Here is an 18,865-nt window from a genome sequence, read left to right as displayed (position 1 = left end):
CATGTGATGATAACGTAACCAAAAGATCCATATTTTTGCCAAGTTGCCAAGCTCCATTGTTTCCATCCCTATATTTTGAAAAATAGGTTATGTACTCATTAAAATGGCATGGTTTATTTTTAAAGAGGTTAGGGTTACAACATTACTCATAAAGATTCAAGCTCCATTCCTAAAATTGTGTTCAAAGAGAATCATGCAAAAGGGATCTGAACCCTTTCATAAAATGTTTAGCATTGTGGCTCACGAGCTAGGTGCAGATTGTGATAAAACAGCATCACATTTAATATTAATAAAGGAGAGTGGGGTGTTTGTTATGGCAGAAGCCTGTTTTTTACCACAGCTAACACAGTTTACAATCAGCAAATCTCTGAATTCCATGTGATGTCTCTACGATAATATCCAGATACCCAGAGAACAAACCCAGAGCAAACTCCACACAGAAAGACCCTAAACCGGATGGTGGAGTCAAACTCAGGACCTTCTTGCTGGGAGGCAACAGTACTAACCACCCTTTATATTTTCTAGTGTAATCGGTTTATTTATTCACCTTTATGCTCCTTTAAATTTTATGGAAAATTAGGCAAGATTTAGCTCTTATTCAAAACCTGAGGGTAACCCTAACCCTCTAAAAATGCTAACCATCGATGTTGTTGTATTATACATCTGCTTTCCATTTTAAAAAGTATAATATTTATGTAATATTATAACATAAGGAAATGAGTTAATTTAAAGTTTCTCTATGAGTTCAATAAAGGTAGATCTCTCATGTTCGGTTTCTGTTCTTCTCAGTGAAATGGTCCATTATTAACACTCTGTTTTTCTTCATCGCTTCTGTTTTTCCTTGCTGTCAAATTCACCTCATTCAAAATGTCAGTGTAACTATTTTTATCCAATAATCTGTCTTCCCACGTTCTCTGAACCAATCAGGCCCCTACCCCCTGTCCTTTAAATTCATAATCATCTGTCACTGTGACTTTCAAGCCACCCATCGTGCTTCCCTCCTCCTCAACATCTTCATCTTATCCAGGCTGTCCATCTCCTGTCCACCCAGGCTGTCTACATCAGCCATCTGCTTACTGTACTCCCTCAGCCCCACCACACATTTTTGTGATACATTTTGCTCTTTTATTCCAAATGAAATCTTCTTTAATCCTCTGAGTTCTCAGTCATCAAAGGTGATAACCCTGACCACAGTGTAATTCTGCACTTTGAAGAAAGGCAAAACAGAGTCTTTGGGGATTAGTTTTTGATATGTGTCCATTAAAATGATCATTTAATTTGTTTCCTGATTGCTAAGAATTGCATATTCTTATTGCACAGGGTTAGGGTTAGAGTCATTGGTGATGATGACTTAGAGTTTCAGGGTGTTAGGTAGAATAAACCAACTCAAAAATTAAGCCAGTGCAACAAGAGCAAAAGAACTGCCCTGTAATTTATCAAGTGGTCGCTTGAGGCTGGTTTGAAAAGTGAGTAAATCCTCATGTGTCCCCATGCAAAAATGTTAAACTGTTGACCAGCTTATAATAACATTTCTAACCAAGCTTTCTTGGTGCATTAGCTGATAATTCAGCACCTCACCCTGTTTCATGATTTTCGCCAGAAATAGTGGACCGAAACAGAACTGCTGAGACAGATGCTTTAATCTTGAGAGCAAGCAAGAAAATTTCACGGTGTTTATTACAAAACCCAAGAATATGTTGGGCAGGTGAATGGAGGCACAGGGCAGAGGTGTCGGGACATGAGCATCTTTGCTGGGGAGTTTTCCAGACCAGTGGGAATGTTCAACAGAGAATAGCTGGAAAGGAGGAAGGCGGACACACCGGATGTGATCTAAGATGAGAGAGGAGGTATATGATAAGTGCATGTGTAATAATCAAATAACACACAGAACCATGCACTATTTACCACTAATGTAGCTGACGACTAAACACACTATCATTTTGAATATACTAAAAATTAATTAAATACGTGCAGAATTTACATTCTCCATAACAGCGCTGAAAGTTATGGGGGACATTGTTTTATTGTCACAGCATAATAATAAAACCTATTTTTCTTTGTGACCCTCCAAACTACATCCTGGAGCTGTTGGGATTAGACCACTGAATACACTAAAGCAGCGGTCCCCAACCTTTTTTGCGCGACGGACCGGTTCATGCCCGACAATATTTTCACGGACCGGCCTTTAAGGTGTCGCGGATAAATACAACAAAATAAAACTAGTACCGGTACCGAAAAAAAGAAGATTTATTCATAACACACGTGAAAAGACCCAGGAAAATAGAGTTAACGATAAAAACGATAACAAAATAACGCTGAAAACCGATAAAAACCCTGAAAACCATACATTTCACACCTGAGCCTCAACTCTCGCGGCCCGGTACCAAACAACTCACGGACCGGTACCGGTCCGGACCGGTAGCTGACGACTTGATGAAGAGGGGGTAGTTGCACTGTAGCCATGGGGAGGATGAGCCGATGCCAGCCAGAGCTGGAGCAGGTGAGAGAATATGCCTCCTGTTGGTGCTCACCACACACACACTCATTTTCATGTCTTTTAGTTCCAGGTCTTTCAAGTCTCCTGACTGCTTTAGACGGTTCTGGTTGAGACATGATAGATGTGACAGCGATAATGTGTTATGTTTCTCTCCTTGTTTGTCATTTTGCACTTTCCGACTTTAATTTGGCACCTGTGCGTAGATCAGGAACAAACAGCATGTAGAACAATTCCACCGGTCCTGCACAACAAAGATCAACTTTGCCACATAATCAGTGTCCTAGGAGTGCTCATACACAAGTGAGTCAGAGAATTTCATTTCATGGGAAAAGAGCATTTCCAGTCTATAATCACAATCAAACATTAAACAAAATTGGAAACAGTTCCTACTATGCATGAGCACAGGGGAGGTTTTATATACTACAGAGATGCAATCTAGCAATAAAGACTGTGGCATCGCTTTTATATTCATAAACTTCTTTATGTTCTTTCTGCAGACCCGTATCTGATACTGTATGCTATGGGCTATCGTCCCATGCAGTCACATTAGATAAGTTCATCTGTGGTCTGATTGCTTCCATCAGCAACCTTCTGATTGCTCACCTTGTGTTTTCACACTTCACTGTGGTTGTGTTTAGGAAATTATGTTTCTGATTGAGAAGGCTGAGTTTAACAGAATGTCCTGGACTCTCATTAGCATAGTAAAATAGCTACTTAGTCAAGTAGAAGAATTTCATTTATTGGAAGTGGGCTTCTGCGCCCAGTGGGACGATTGCTTCCTCATTTTGTTAAGTATTCCCCACCGACTCCAGTACTCCACTGTGTGTCTCCCTCCCTTTTTATCCATTTGATCCCTTGATTGCTGGTGTAAGCGTGTGAATCTTAATGGTTGTAGGAATATTCTTGCTGATGAGACACCATATGTGCCATGTGTATCTCTGTGCTGCTTTCCATTCATCAGAGTGGCATTAGGGCTTTTTTTTTTTCCTTCTGTAATGTTCTACAGATGCTTACCTGCAGGGTGCACGCTAGACTGGTCATAAAAATACAAATTAACTGTGATTTATAAAGAAAGTCTGACAGACATTTACCTGCATCACGCAGTGCAGCTCGACTTTTATAAGGCAGCAGTGAAGGAAGCGCAAACATAGTAAGGTTTCGGGTGTATATTCCACACAAGGAGGGAGCCTCAGCCAAGACTCCTACATCAGAAGAAAGGCCACGCCCCCCCACTGTGGCCATCCAGCTAAGACTGTCAGAGTTTGACATCTAATTTTTTTTAGACTGTAAGTTTTCTTCTTTTGACAGCATCTTTTTACAGCAGTGACTAGTAAAACCTTTTTTTTACTTTTAAGTCATCTCATCAGATTTTTCTAATGCTCTGTTTGTAATCAAAGAAACTGGTAAATAATTACATTTAAAACTGAAACACTGGGAAAATAAATATTCACCTTTAAATGTTGATTTCATTTTCAAACCACTTCTCCTCAGTTTGCTGGACTGACTATGTGTTAGTGATGGGAAGTCCAACTCTTTTCAACGATTCACCTCTTTTGGCTCCGCTCCCTTTGAAGAGCCTTCCAGCTTAGCCTAATTTAGCAAATACGAAGTTTGTGTGCTGGGAATCAATTTTTTATTTAGGATTTTCGGAATGAATAACTTGCCCTAACTTACCTCTCTTAAGTAAGCTTTATTCGTTTTTTGATGCAACGAGTTTGGATAATTTTTTCAAGTTATGGGAACTAATTAGATTTTACAGTGTAAAAGCTTTATTTTTATTTATTTACTACTACTAAGGAGAACATACATGGGGTCTAAGGCCCTGATAAAAGTTTGAACTCTTGGTCGCACTTTCTATTGCAGCTGTGTATTAAAATGGTAATAGTTGGGTAACAAGGCAGAAAAAGGAGTGTAACAAAGTGATGTTTTCTGACAGAGTAGCTAACAGTAGCTCAGCAGCTAACTTTAGAACTTTAAGTACTACTAAAAGATAACACTGCATAAAACTAAGGTTGTCTTGAAATAAGCTGACCATTATTATTGTACAAATGCATAGAGAACTAGATGTGATTAGTTGTACTTTTAGGTAATACTGATACATCGTGGCTAATGTTATTTAGAGTATTCACTCTAAAAATTGTCACCCAAATGCAGGACTGCTGAGAAAGTGTGCTATGTTTATTACAAAGACTGGATGGACTGAACTGAGAGAGCTTGTTACGGCCGAGACCGTTTTAGACGAGTGACAGGACTCAAATGCAGGACGCCGAACAGCACGTAAGTAGATTTTAAGGATAATGTTTAATGACTCCACAAATATTCATAAACAAAAGGTGAGTTAGACAAGTACGACGTTCCACCACTGAATCTAAGTAACAATCTGGTCCGGGTCAGAGGGGACAGCTATTCCGGGGATTGGACTGGAAAGCGAGTCACATTAAATCCAGGAAAAGGTCGGGGTCACTGTAACAGAGTGCAGATGTTCAGATACGGATAAGGAGACATATGAATATGTTGTTGGTTCAGAATCCTCCTTCGTACTGCGTACTTGCCACAGGTGGTCGGAGATGACGTAGAGGGGTGAGTAGTCCGGGTGTGTAATCCAAAAACTCCTGGCGTGGAGGCAGAGAGGCAGGTAGGTGATTCGGGTAATAGCCTGTGGGACTGCCAGATGGTCCAATATCCAAGTAGGAGCTCTTTGGCAGGGATTGGCAGTTAGGTGTAGCTAAGAGAGAGGCGCACAAAAGACAAACATACAGTGAGGCAAGGTGATTCACAAAATACATAGGGAATCATGGCGGTGGCCTGCACTGACTGATGTTAGCAGAGAATCTGGCGAAGAGAGATTGAGTACGCTGGCCTTATGAGTCCCCGGCTAAATTACCCACAGGTGTGAGCGATCAGCAAAAACACTGAGGCCCCTCCCAGGGGTGGAGACGCCAGCTCGGAAGGAGACACACTGGCACACACCCGGACCATGACAGAGCTGAACATAAATGACTGAATGACAGGAAACAAAAGCTGGGAGGAGACAAGAAACTGAGAGAAACTGAGGGCTTAAACAGACTGGATGGTGAAGAGGATTGGAAACAGGTAAGAACACAGCTGGAATAAATCTAAGAATAATTAAGCTAAATCTAGTGCACATGTACAAAAGACTAACACAATAAAACAGGAAACATATGGGAAAACTAAACAGCGACAACAGGTCCAAAACTGAAAACGCTGTGTTGACACAGTCGACAAAATTAAGCAGTCCAGTATCAACAGTTTAGGTGAGCGGGTTAGAGGTTTGAAGTACTCAGAATGTAGGTATCCACGCCCAGGGAATTTTGTAGTGGTTTATTTCTAATGATAGGCATTAAATATTCCAGTATGTTCCAACATGTTATTTTGGGATAAAAATTTTTTTACTGTATAACAAATTATAATGGTGTGGGGTTTTTTTTTTTTTTTTTTATAAAACAGTCCAGATCTGTGAAATTGTTGCTCAAAGAAGTGCTAATTACATCATGCTTGCTTTAAAATTGTTCTTCTTTCCAAACTTCGAATTCTTCTGTATCCAAGTGAGCTGCTTGGTGCTACTTACTGCAGGAGAGGCTGAATCTTTGGCTGGTTAGAGGCCAATCAGTGACAAAGTTCATTTGCATTTTGCAGCTCTGTTCTCCTGCTTATTACAAAGAAACTACAACAGATGTTTGCGTTTAATAAGCCAGAACATTAAACATATTTACATTATTGCTTTTTAAGCAAAGCGGAATGCTTGAAACCTAAGGTAGGATCGATTCAAGTATTATAAGACAGCATGAAGGCCTGTTACTTCTACTCCTCAGAGTCAGTATGGAGAGTAAGAGAGTTGTCATTCACAAACTCTGAATCACATGCTCTGAGATCTCAAGAGAAATACACACTGTCATTATTTACAACAAGGCTCAAATATAGATGTAACAATACAGGAGCACTGGAGCCATGACTGTATTGTTGTAGAACAACGTCTTATAATTAAAGGGGTTTATCAATATTACTCCCTTTAGGGTTTATTAGTCAGGCCCCGAGCTCTGTTACAGATTGATCATTACGGTCACTGTGTTTCTCCTTGTTTAGTCATTCCAACATGCAAACACAGACTGTATGGTTGTAAAAAAAAATTAAGATACTTAAACACAAAGAACTACACCTCTGGTAACAGGTAACAATGGCTGTACTTGCAGAAAGACTTTCAGCTGTATAGAAGTTTATGAAAAAAGGTCCTTAGCTCTCTTGCTCGGATACCTAACTAAAACTTTGTACTCTTATGGGCTTACTCACCAGTTTTTTAAGAAGAAGAAGAGGTTGTTTTTCAAGAGGTTGTTTCAGGGGATTTTCCAAACTAACCACACAATCACAGTCCTGGTTTCTGGAGATAAAAAGAAGAAGTAGAAGAAGAAGCAGAAGACGACTGGGGCTTCTTCTGTAAGATTGTTCATTGTAAATAAATATCTTTATCTGACTCGTATTCGGACGAGTCCGACAACACAACAGCAGAGAGAGCACAGACTTTAAGGCGGCGAGGTGTGATTGCGGGTGCCGCTCAGGTGCGTCCGACTCCCATACAGCAGCACTGCAGACCATGCCCCGCCACACACATTAACCAGGTAAAATACATATTTAGGCAGAATTTTGCAAATATCTATTTTTCATTTTTTTAGCAGGATAGTGCTTTTTTTTCCAGTTGTTTTTTAAAAGTCCGGTCAAGGCTCCAAAAGCCCGATATAAGGCGATATAAGGGTGGCGGCTCACAACAGTTTTTGTTTGCTGGATCATTTTAGTTCAGCTGGGTGTCTTTCCTTTTGTTATATTTCTTTAAGAGTTCAAAATGTGTTAATTACAAAAATAAAATGTAATTTTCTCTGTAGCACTTCATGGATTTCATAAGCAACACACTTTAGTTCACACAAAGCATAAAGGTAAAAAAAACAAAACAATATTTACAGTGTTATCTTCATTTTAGATGTCAAAAAGTATTTGCGGCTCTCAGTGTTTACTTTTGCTTGGAAACAGGGTCCAAGTGGCTCTTTGGGTGTTAAAGGTTGCTGACCCCTGATCTAGATATTACTTTTATTTTTGTTGCATAAAAAGATTAGTGCATGATGATAAATTGCACAGTGCAATCATCTGCACACCCAGAGTGATGTTAGGGCTGAGTGCATGGTGATCCCAACCCGGCAGACTGATCTTCAGCCGGTGCCAAAGGCAGTGATAAGCAGTCAGGCTTGCATGGTAGCATTGTTTTCAACATTTTACCAACCTCACTGTTCAAAAAGATCATTTGCACTACTGGCCTGTAAAGAATAAGTGTTGAACTTCTGGCTTTTGTCCCTTCCTATTTTAAACAGGCAGTTAGTTTGCCAACCTCTTGTAAAAAAAAAAAAAAAAAAAAAAGGCAAATTTTCCCTCCCTCAGAATTTTAGACCAATTTCAAACTTGATTGCCTTTGATTTCTTAAAATTTAAAGAAGCGTGATTACAGAGGTTTTAACTCTCTCTAACAGATAATACTCAAATGTACATTTCTCTCAGAGTATAAGCAATTCATCTGTCCTGGTAATTGAAAGTCTTGGACCCATTTCATCTTCAGTTCTCTCCACAGTGAGAAAATTGGGTGCATTCAGTTTTGATAAGTATACTGGCTATCTCGTACAGAGTTGTTTTTTATTACCTGCAGATCAGGCCACGTCTAAGCTAAAGACAAAAGAAAACTGCGCGTTCCCAAGTTCGTGAATGAGTGAATTGGTGTGTGGAATCGTGAAGTGGAGCCGAGTATGAGAGAGCCTTCCCTTTTCCCAGATTTCCCTTTTGGATCTTTGGATTTCCCCCCACCATGTGTATATATATTACACCTGTTGTAACTAAAACCTGTACTGAACTGAGAAACCCGGTCTGCACCTGAGTCCTCCCCACTTCCGTGACGCATCACATTCAACATCTATGAACACTTTTGATACCTTTAAAAAGACCCACCGGTCCAAGATTGCCTTTATTTAGTTTTATGAATTTATACTTTTGTAACTGTTGATGCTTGTTGTTTCTACAATGGAATCACTGTGGCGATCACTCTGAAGTCTCTTTGGACTAGTTTTCAACTTTGCCTTGTGTTGTTGGTTCTATTTTAAACCTAACACGGTATGTCACTGTGTGACTGTCTGCGAGGACCAGTCATGGAAGCTCCACTAGCACCAAGTCTGTCCAAGAGAGACCAATCACGTCAAAGACACGGGGTCCCCCACCCCCTTATAATAGCCCCTGGTCTCAAACCAGGCTTTCCCGCTGTTATTACATAAACCCTAAAAGATGTATGTTTGTCCCCATTAGGATATGGATTTTTGTCAGTGTGTGGCACTGCAGCCTAAGGTTTACATTGTAAACCTTGTGTAGCAACACGAAAGTAAATTAGTGAGTAGTGTAACAAATAATTTTCTACTGTGTTACTTTTACAAAAAGTAACAAGTAATCTGTGATACGTTACTTTTTTTTGAGTGAGTTTTAAACAAATGTCTGTCCTCCTCCAGAAAATCTTATGTATGCAAACACGCGTTGCAACTTCATATCTTGTGCGTTTTTGGTTTTTTTTGACAGCGAATGCGCACCTGCGGACCACTTATGTGCAGCCCTGGTTATTTAGCTCATCATATTGCAGCCACAGAAATTCTTTTGTCCATGAAACCATAAAGCTGCACTTTCTTTTTGCCTTATAGTCTGATTTGTCATAACTTTTCCGTTTTGTGGTAAGCTTTTCTTTGGCTGTCACTTCTTCACCCTGACCTGTCTTATTTGGCTCAGCAGAACTAAAATATATATCCTGCTGCTTTTACACACATACACACACATAACGCTCAGCGATTCTCTGCGCGATCAACCTCTCATATGTTTAAGCTGCGGGAGATTTCACTTGTCATGTTTGCATAGTAAGCTAACGATTGATAAGATGATGTCAGAGGAATTGGTGCAGAAATTATCATCACTCACCAATCAGTGCTGTCGCTCTCTATACACAGTTCCCGCGATTGCAAAGTGAAAGCAAAAAACAAGCGCAAATTCAAACGCGATTTCAATATGTCACATATTGACAGTGGCTCATCGATGCCAATGACATAATTACCCAGCTACGTTTCCGAAAGAATGCAAAAGCATTGACATATATTTTTCCTTCCTATAATAGCCCGACGGGCAGAGCAGAGATAGATTTTATAGCCCGACTGGAAAAATCGCTAGCCCCGGGACGTTGGGCTAGCGATTTTGCGAGCCCTGTATCTGATTGAGGAATCACTCATCTTTGGAAAAGAGAGTTTATTACAGAGAAATGGCTCTTTCCAAAATAAAAGCTATATTATACGCTTCTTCTGGGCTATATTCTCAGCAGTATATTAAACATATCAGGTCCTCATAAGGAGAATCATGTGCTAACGGCTGTCTAAATGACTCGGGTAAAGTTTGTAGCATGCGTGCTTGTTGTTTTTGTCTGCTTCCACTTGTCTTTGCACTAGGATGATGTCGGCGTAAATGTGCAGTCATATTCGTTGTGTTCCCACTAGTGCTGTCAGCGTCCCGCTTTCCAAAATAAAAGCTATACTATACGCTTCTTCTGGGCTATATTCTCAGCAGCATATTGTAGCGGGTCAGGGCTGTTCGGGGTTCTGTTTGTACAGCTATGTTTTGTTTATGTTGCCATAGTGACGGGTGACGCCCTCTCGCTGCGACGGTGTGTCCTTCCGGGGTCAGAGGGCGCCCTGTGTGTTGTTGTTGTTGTGCGGTTGCCGCCCTGAGCAGTTAGCTAGCGGCAGCGTTCTTCTGCAGATGTCAATAAACGGCTGTGCTCCCTGGCTAGCTCACGGGAAGCAAGACCAAACGACACCTCCGTCTCCTCGTTGTCTGAGCTCGCCACATTGGTGTCAGAAGTGGGATGATGGTGGCACCCCATGTTCTGACCCGAGTGACTTTTCCCCCGCCGGTCGTGACCGGCCGGTGCGCCAAAAGAAGGCACCTGGACATTTGAAGGACTTTGTGTGGGGTACTGGGGTCGTCGGGGACGACTGACCCCTTAGGTGGGGGCTATGTAGCGGGTCAGGGCTGTTCGGGGTTCTGTTTGTACAGTTATGTTTTGTTTATGTTGCCATAGTGACGGGTGACGCCCTCTCGCTGCGACGGTGTGTCCTTCGGGGTCAGAGGGTGCCCTGTGTGTTGTTGTTGTTGTTGCTGTGCGGTTGCCGCGCTGAGCAGTTAGCTAGCGGCAGTGTTCTTCTGCAGATGTCAGTAAACGGCTGTGCTCCCTGGCTAGCTCACGGGAAGCAAGACCAAACGACACCTCCGTCTCCACCTTGTCTGAGCTCGCCACAATATTAAACATATCATGTCCCCATAAGGAGAATCATGTGCTAAAAAAAAAGCCTCCGTTGCGCTGCCCAGGTTGCCTAGCAACCATGATACTAACCACTGGAAACGTGTCATAGCTGTGTTTGACAGAAATGAAGGAGAAAATCTTTTGTTCAGTTGTTTGTTTGTTTCTACATGAGCTTTGATCATTCTCTGTAAGATTAAGCTCAGCTATTGAACGGCGTATATTTTAAAGTAAAGGCTTTAAAACCAAGTTAGTACAAACGTCACTAATGTCACATAACTTTGCCGACATATGGCCAACAGTAATGTTTAATGTTCTTCCTTATTAAACATTTGCACATAAATAAGTGACATAATATTCAGTACTTACTTTTCACAGTTTACTCTTCGGCAGCTCCGCTTCTGCCGTCTGCGGCAGAATTCTCCACACCGACTGCCGCGCTATGAATTGTGGGATATATGGGACCACGAAGTCTACACTGCCACAGCCTTAAAATTCAGGGAAATGAAGGACGCATTTCAGGGCCGCATTTCGAGCAGCCTTTGAATTGGGACAGCCTTCGGCGCGCCGCTGTGACGTAATCGGCCTTGAAATGCGTACTTTAATGCTGCAGACCCTGAATTGGGATACAGCCTGTGTTGAGCGCTCAGTGGATCTGCGCTCGACAGTGCAGCCTAGGCGGTGTAGTCGAACGCAGATTCACTGAGCGCTCAACACAGACAGCATCGTCAGAAGTAGGGCTGGGCCATATTATACCGTTCACGGTAATACCGGTATAATGTTAGGCAACGATAGGAAAATGAAATATCGCGATAGAATATGAGTAAAACACGCATGCGCAGTGCCTTTGTTTTCATACGCACATGGCCGATTGTTGAGTGAAACAGATGAACCAGAATTGGTTTGTAAAAATGGTGCAACTTCAGTGATGTGGAACTGGTTTGGTGTTTGTCTGTCAGATACACGACAAAGCACATTTTTTTGCAGAACATGCAAGCGGCCGTCGGACTAAGATGCCCTTAAATCTGGGAGTAATCTGGGTCCTAAACTCCGTATACTTCAGGTCAAACGAAAACTGCAGCATCACTGTGAGTTAAAAACTGTCTAAATTCTTTCATCTTCAATAAAAACGATCAGCGTTGCTGCTTTACCAGGTGTAACTATGAAGTTTAACTTCCAGGCATCCATGAAAACAAAATGTATTACATTTAACGGAGTTAGAAGTTAGCAGGAAGCTAGCGGAAGTTAGCTCGCTAGTTTCGCTAGTTACCTAAGCATGATATAGCATGTTCTGACTGAGAGATTTCTGAAAAAAATCAAACGTACAGCTCTGCTATCACTTCCAACATAAATGAAGACAGGAAACTAAACAGCAGTGACGTTTGTAGGGTTACTGAAGTTGGGCTAGCTGGTATATAATGATGTGCTACGTGATCGCTAGCGACACAGCTATGTTAGCATAACATAACAGTGAAACTGGAGGACGAACACTAACACTTTTCCACTTATAAAAGTTAACGTTAAGGTTCCTCATGGTTAGAGACAAATGCAATCGCATGGCAGGATGCTGTAAAAGGACCAATCTTCAGTCAGGAGAACAACTGAGATAATCCATCCACAATACGAGGTTAGTCATTAATATACTGCAGCAACATGGGAATAGAGCCGCTGCCAGAGAATTCAACATTAATGAATCAATGGTACAGAAGTGGAGGAAGCAAGAAGAATGAGTTTAATAAAGTTTGATTTATCTGACTGCTAATGTGCCTTATAATCCCGTGCACCTTATGGTCCGAAAAATACGTACTGCACACTGCAGTTTAATGTTGCAAAGCACCTCTTTTTAACTTCAGTGGATATTATACATGGTTATGCTCAGTATATGTCAGCCTATTTCTACTGGAAATGCCTTTTGGTTAAACTTTCAGCAAGGAATTTGCATTTGCACTGTTACATTTTTATAAAGCTTTAATTTACATAAAAACCAGCTTCTTGTTTAAGTGAAAATAAATGATAGGTTGTCTTTTTGCGCTAGTAATGTTGTGGAGTTGTATTTTGTCACGCATCAATTATATCGTCAGTTATATCGTTATTGCAAATTTTCAAATATATATCGTGATAAATATTTTTGGCCATATCGCCCTGCTCTAGTCAGAAGGAAAGTTGATAAAATAAATTACAAATTTTGTATTGTTCGATACATATGCGTACCGAACCGAAAGCACTGTATTGAACGGTTCAATATCGATACGAGTATCGTTGCACCCCTAATACTTATCCAACTGATTATGATTGTATATCAGCCTGCTGTGGTGTACAGTAGGTGCAAGAACTCTGTTGCAGCTTTGGTGAGGGAAATTCTATTAATGTATTTTACTTAGCACTGGTTAGTATATATGGAGGCAGTATGATGGCTACATCTGCTAGCATTAATTGATCATTATAAACCACATCTCCTTGTCCCAATATGGTCACTTCTGGTCCTTTTTTGCACCCACATATTAATTCTGTTGTACAGTGCTTGGGTGCTGTGTAGCACACCTAAGCCAAGGATAAAGTGTGGGTTCTTTGAAGGTCACAACATTTCCACTTGTCACACACTTCAACTGAGATGCAGCAACTAGCCAGACGGATGGGTCTGTGGATCATATGCCGAGGTCCTGGGAAAACTCCAAACAGCTGCAGAAAAAGCTGGAAACGATCCTTGAAGTGTTCGAGACAGCAATACATCACACCGTGATCTGAGGGGATTTGGGGGACTTGGTTACAAGGCACTTGCGGTGACAGTGTGTGGCTCCACTTGTCAGAAAGTTGTTTTCCTCTTTGTCTATGATATTGGCATTTCAAAGCGCAAGGTGGATAAAATATGAACCTATGCAGAGTTATTGATTGTGCTGTGTTTTTTGAATTTGTACACTATGTTTGCTTTTTCCAAAGTCCTCTATAACCACAGGGTTATAAGGTGGGACAAGAATTTTCTGTTCACTTACGAGTTCCAGATTTCCAGAGTCAGTCCGGTTCAAATGTTTGATCCTACAGTCATTTATTCTTTAACCCAACTGTCTGACCTTCCTTCTTATAGCCTGAAGGAAAGACAAAAAACTGGGCCAATCTTTAAAAAGAATGCAGAGGGTTTTTTCCAAACAATTTCAGTCTTTATATTGTAAGCTGTTATACACTCTCATGGTACATTTTCAAGGACAGAAGTGTGCAAGTTTGCCTGAGCTCCTCTATCTGAAATTACTCAGTGTGCCTTGTGTAATATGTGGCTAAAAGGTGTCTAAAAACACTCACCTGTGATGTTTGAGATATAATATTTCTAACTAAACAGTTAGGGTTGAAAAAAATTGCAGATCAGGAAACACCCAGATGCACAGCAGTTCACACCTTTTCCAACCTGCACAAAAATATCCGTGTGTGTGTGTTTGTGTGTGGTAAAACTCATATTTGCAAAGATATATTCATACAACCGTGGGCATTATACATTCAAGGACAAAGGTTATGCAGCTGCTTGAGAGTTGTACACCTTGAAATGGAGAGCGGACCCAATAGATGGAGACAATCAAACAGAACTATAACAACCCCTGAACACCCTGCGCCCTCAATTTAATATACACCCCAAGCAAGGTGTTCACTCCATCCGAGGGGAAGTTGGAATGGTTCCCTTTTTACATTTACATTTTTACATGGGTCCTAGCAAAGAAAAGGAGGTCATTTGGGACTGATTCATTTCCAGCATGCTGACAATGAAGAGTGCTGCTCAGTAGGCACACGGCTGTTCTGTGCCTAATCACATTTAGCTTATTGGATTTGGTTTTGTCTAAATCAAGTTTAGTAGGAAAGATGAGAAATGAAAATAATGAAAAGGCGATGAAATGGTGTCCTCCTTGATTTATTTTATTTAATATATTCCTTTATTTTCCAGTCAGTTGATTTGTGTTTTCACATGAAAATGTAGCCAAGTACAGGATAGGGTAGGGGAAATTAAAGTAAGATGGAGAGAATGGGCCAATAGCTAGATTCGTAGGAGGGATAAAGTGAGTTGCGTGGAGAAGAATGACTGGAGCCACAGGTAAAGTTGCTATGAATTGTATTAAACTATTTAGCAACAATTTAACAGCATTTCATGAACAGGAATGAAAACAAAATAAAATACAGTGACAGCAATAATGTTAACAATCAGAATCCTATCTGAGCTCAGATATGTCAGTCTTGCCGGCTTAATAGTTCAGTGTTCAGTCAAGTCAGATCCAATAGGTCAAAAGTTTGTGATTGGTGCGATTTCGTCCTACCGCACTGTTGCAATTGTTCATGAGAGAAGAGCAACCTGCCCTTCTGGGCCAACTCGGAATGGCTGTGGTTCGGTTCAAAGGGAAAGGCTCGCCATCTTCCTCGTCAGGAAGAGATCCAGGTCTCACGATCCCATAAAAAAAAAAAACCTAGCCTGTAAACAACAGGACTATTACTAATTCAGTTCACACTCTAATGATATACATGGCCATATGTAAATAATGTAAGTGCTATAACAAAACAAGCACAAAACATTAATTCTAATTTCTAACTATAGTCTATACAGTGCATCTTAATCATGAATGCAATCTTTAAATCACAATCAGCTTATTCTATCATTAAGGTGCACAATTCTATCAGAAATCAGAAATAAACCATAAACTATGGTAGATTGTTTGTTTTTTTTTTCAGTATTGCCCTTTAACTGAATTACAGGAGCATTGCTTTACACTGCATAGCAATGAAGCAATATATTATTTACACTCAATGTACAGAATAAAATTACCAAAAGAATATACAAAAACTCACAGGCTGTAGTTTTACAGTATGTGGTAACGTATCAGCACAGTAAGAATACACACGGACATCTATCCAGTGCTGCTCAAGCATCAAATGTAACAAAATTAAGTAGATTCATGACCTTTAAGATCAACATTAACTTATTCCATCATCTAATTTTAGTGCGTTTAATATTCAACAAGTAATACTAGAACATCAACAGCACACAAGCTCAGTGCTCAAAATGGCTGAACTCCGTGAGAAACCCCGTGTGTTCTCCCACAGTGAAAACGTGGTCAGCTACAGCTGCAGCTATGAGCATTAGGCTAGTTAGCTTTTCAATTAGCCTGATTCGCCCAGTCCCAGTTTAACTCACCAGCACACTTCTAATGTTCAACTCTCAGAGAGGATCTTGTTCAACTCTCAGAGAGGATCTTGTTCAACTCTCAGAGAGGATCTTGTCCACTTCATCCGCTCCCGCGCAGATCTACAACATTGAAATTGGGCCATTATATTCCCTGTTAACTTCTTGTTAGCTTTTTAGCTTCAAGGTTAGCTTAACAGCTTCTGACTCACTGCGATGGTTTCAAGGTCCGAAATGTTCACAATAAATCAGGTCCGTTTCTCCAAGGTCCATGCAGATCTCCGGTATGGATATTTGCTCAATTTATCAAGTTAATAGTTATTTTCCAGCGAAAAGCTTGGCGGTGAAAATCAGCGATGGTCTCGTGCACCTCCGTCTCTCTCTGTGTCTGAGCACGTGACGGTACAAAGCAGGGGAAGGCGGGGCTTGTTCCTTCCTAACCAGTAGGGGTGTTAAATATACTCTTTGGGTTTTATTCTTATATTTATAGTACCGTATTTCCCGGACTACAAAGCGCACCTGAATATTAGCCGCACAAGCTAAAATCAGGGGAAAATCCTGTTTTGTACATACATTAGCCGCACCTGACCAAAAGCCGCAGGTGTTTCAATGTTGACTTATCATATGTAAGAGAATATGCACAAAGGGAATTGTCAGGAAAGAGATGGCTGTTTGGAGACACATCACTTTTATTAATATTTTGAAAAACAAGTTATGGGTACATATTTGCATAACTTTTTAGGTATATGTACAAGTAGCGGTAATTACAAGTACGAAACATGTACTGTGCTTCATAAATGAGTAACAAATGTAGTACATAACAATAACCTACAGCACACCAGAAAAATAGATTCAGACTACCTTTTAGGCTCAGGTGCAGTGACACGGCTTTAACAAGAAGAAAAGTCAAGTCATTCACCACCATCTTCCTGCGCACTAAAACCACCAAAGTCCTCTTCTCCAGTGTCGGATACGAACAGGCTCAGGATGGCTACGTCATCCACTCTCAGCTTTTCTCCTTCGTTGTCACTTACAAAACCAAAGAAATCCTCGTTGTCAGTGTCAGAGTCAAACACCCTCAGAAGGGCCGTGGCGGTGTCCTCCTCTCCATCATGCAGCAGTCCAGCCCTTCGAAATCCGTTGGTGATCGTGGATGTTTTCACACTTTTCCACGCTGTCAGATTCCACCGGTGGAGTTGAGCATAACTTGCTTTTCGCAAGTTTATCGCCGCTCGTCATCCACGACTCCCGCTGAACGCGTAGCGTTAATTTGAAGTTTGTTTTTCGCGCTACTTGTACGGCACTATGTTGCCTGGCGGATGGACACGTGACCAACATACCACTCTTGAACCCAGATACTGTGTGTCTGATCACATGCCCTTCCGCCAGGCAACGTAGTGCCGTACAACAGCGGAACAAACAAAACAAATCGTCTTACGATATGACAAAAATCATGGACAATCCATAGAAAAGCCGCACCTGACTAAAAGCCGCAGGGTTCAAAGCTTGTGCAAAAAGTAGCCCGACAATTACGGTATTTATCTTTTATTATTGATTTATTTTTGATCAACTCAGTGATTAACAGAGTAATGATAAATCCCAATTAACAATAACATGTTGTAGTGCATTACTGAGTCGTGTAAACTCACTGGGTTACAAAAACACAAATAAAATAGTTTTAATACTCATTTTAGACCTAATTTGTATCTTTAGGCACTTTGTTACTAGCAACCTTTGCAAAAACACATAAAATTCTTTGCATTTCTGTAGTATGAGAATAACGATAACAGAGTTTGACAGGCATAAAATTGTATTTTGGCACCAACAAGGTAATTCCCAACAAGCTTTTCCAATGAAAAAAATGGAAAAGCATTGAAACCTTTAAAAAACTAGCATGGTGTGCTAGGTGTACTTAGAAAATATAGGAGACTGGACATGTAGAGCACAAAAGAAGTTGCCTAAAAGCTATATATACAGTATGTGAGGGTCATGTCATGAAGAAACAGGAAAAAATCTAACAGTAATCATTTTATTTAGGTGTCATCTGCCTCATCTCTTTTAGTTCTGGTTCTTCCATTGACCACTAACATTATAACATGTTATGGCAGCCACGCTGTGAGGCCACCGCTTGCTAATCTACTTTAATTATCTAAAGCTAACACAAATGTAAGATGCTGGAAAGGAGCAAAGGAAGGCAGTAGAATGAATGTTATGATACACCGTGATAGGCAGGGCCCTCTTTGACCATCTTACACTGGTGCCTGTCAGAGTAAATATAATTAAAGTACAGAGCTACAGTACACTTTGATGAGTTTGCTGCAGGTGTTTGAAGCCCAAATTAGAAACCATCGGCAAATCAAGCAACCATAGAAAGTGAAGGCACTGCGATGGAGCAGCTGTGCACACACTGAAATGACAGCAAGAAGCTGTTAAACAGAATTTAAAGCTGCCTGCCCAATTCAACCGAGATTGGTGGATGACAGGAAACCTGAGCAGATTCAATTCAGATAATAATTATGAATGCCATAACGTGTAATGAAAGAATTAAAGCTTTTCTGACAGCTCCAGTTTATATCAACTTTAACATAATCAATAGAATTGATTTTGCAATACCTGCATGTCTGCAAATTGATTAGATGATTTACAAACGCACTGAAAGAAAAGTGTAATTAACCAAGTAGACTACTGTGCCAAAGTGACTCATCTCCGAGCAGGTGAAAGAGAATATTCTAATCTCTCAAGACTAATTATTTTAGAGCCCAATTTAGCAAGTATTTAAATCCATTACCTACTCCAGCTAAAATCTATCACTGACATTTAGATTTATTTTTAGTCTCCCTCTG

At 40.6% G+C, this 18,865-nt stretch overlaps 1 long non-coding RNA gene across 2 annotated transcripts in view; it reads left to right on the top strand.

Moving 5' to 3' along the window:
* LOC147315527 (uncharacterized) overlaps positions 1-18,865 on the top strand; it is a 49,123-nt gene that overhangs the window by 11,743 nt on the left and 18,515 nt on the right. The window contains exon 1 of one of the 2 annotated variants that reach the window (XR_015124311.1): positions 5,506-5,590. The exons of the other annotated variant lie outside the window; for it this stretch is intronic. This is a non-coding gene — a long non-coding RNA (uncharacterized LOC147315527). Of the gene's footprint in view, positions 1-5,505; positions 5,591-18,865 lie in introns of those variants that run through there. 2 annotated transcript variants of the gene reach the window in all.

Source organism: Aulonocara sp. 'chitande type north' Nkhata Bay, linkage group LG13 (assembly GCF_057382095.1).
Source record: "Aulonocara sp. 'chitande type north' Nkhata Bay isolate Kocher_YH1m ecotype deep benthic linkage group LG13, A_spYH_male_GT1.1, whole genome shotgun sequence".
In the NCBI taxonomy this organism is placed as follows: Eukaryota; Metazoa; Chordata; class Actinopteri; order Cichliformes; family Cichlidae; genus Aulonocara; species Aulonocara sp. 'chitande type north' Nkhata Bay.
The sequence above is the reverse complement of the archived record's forward strand: the minus strand, read 5'-3'. Positions and strand labels throughout refer to the sequence as shown.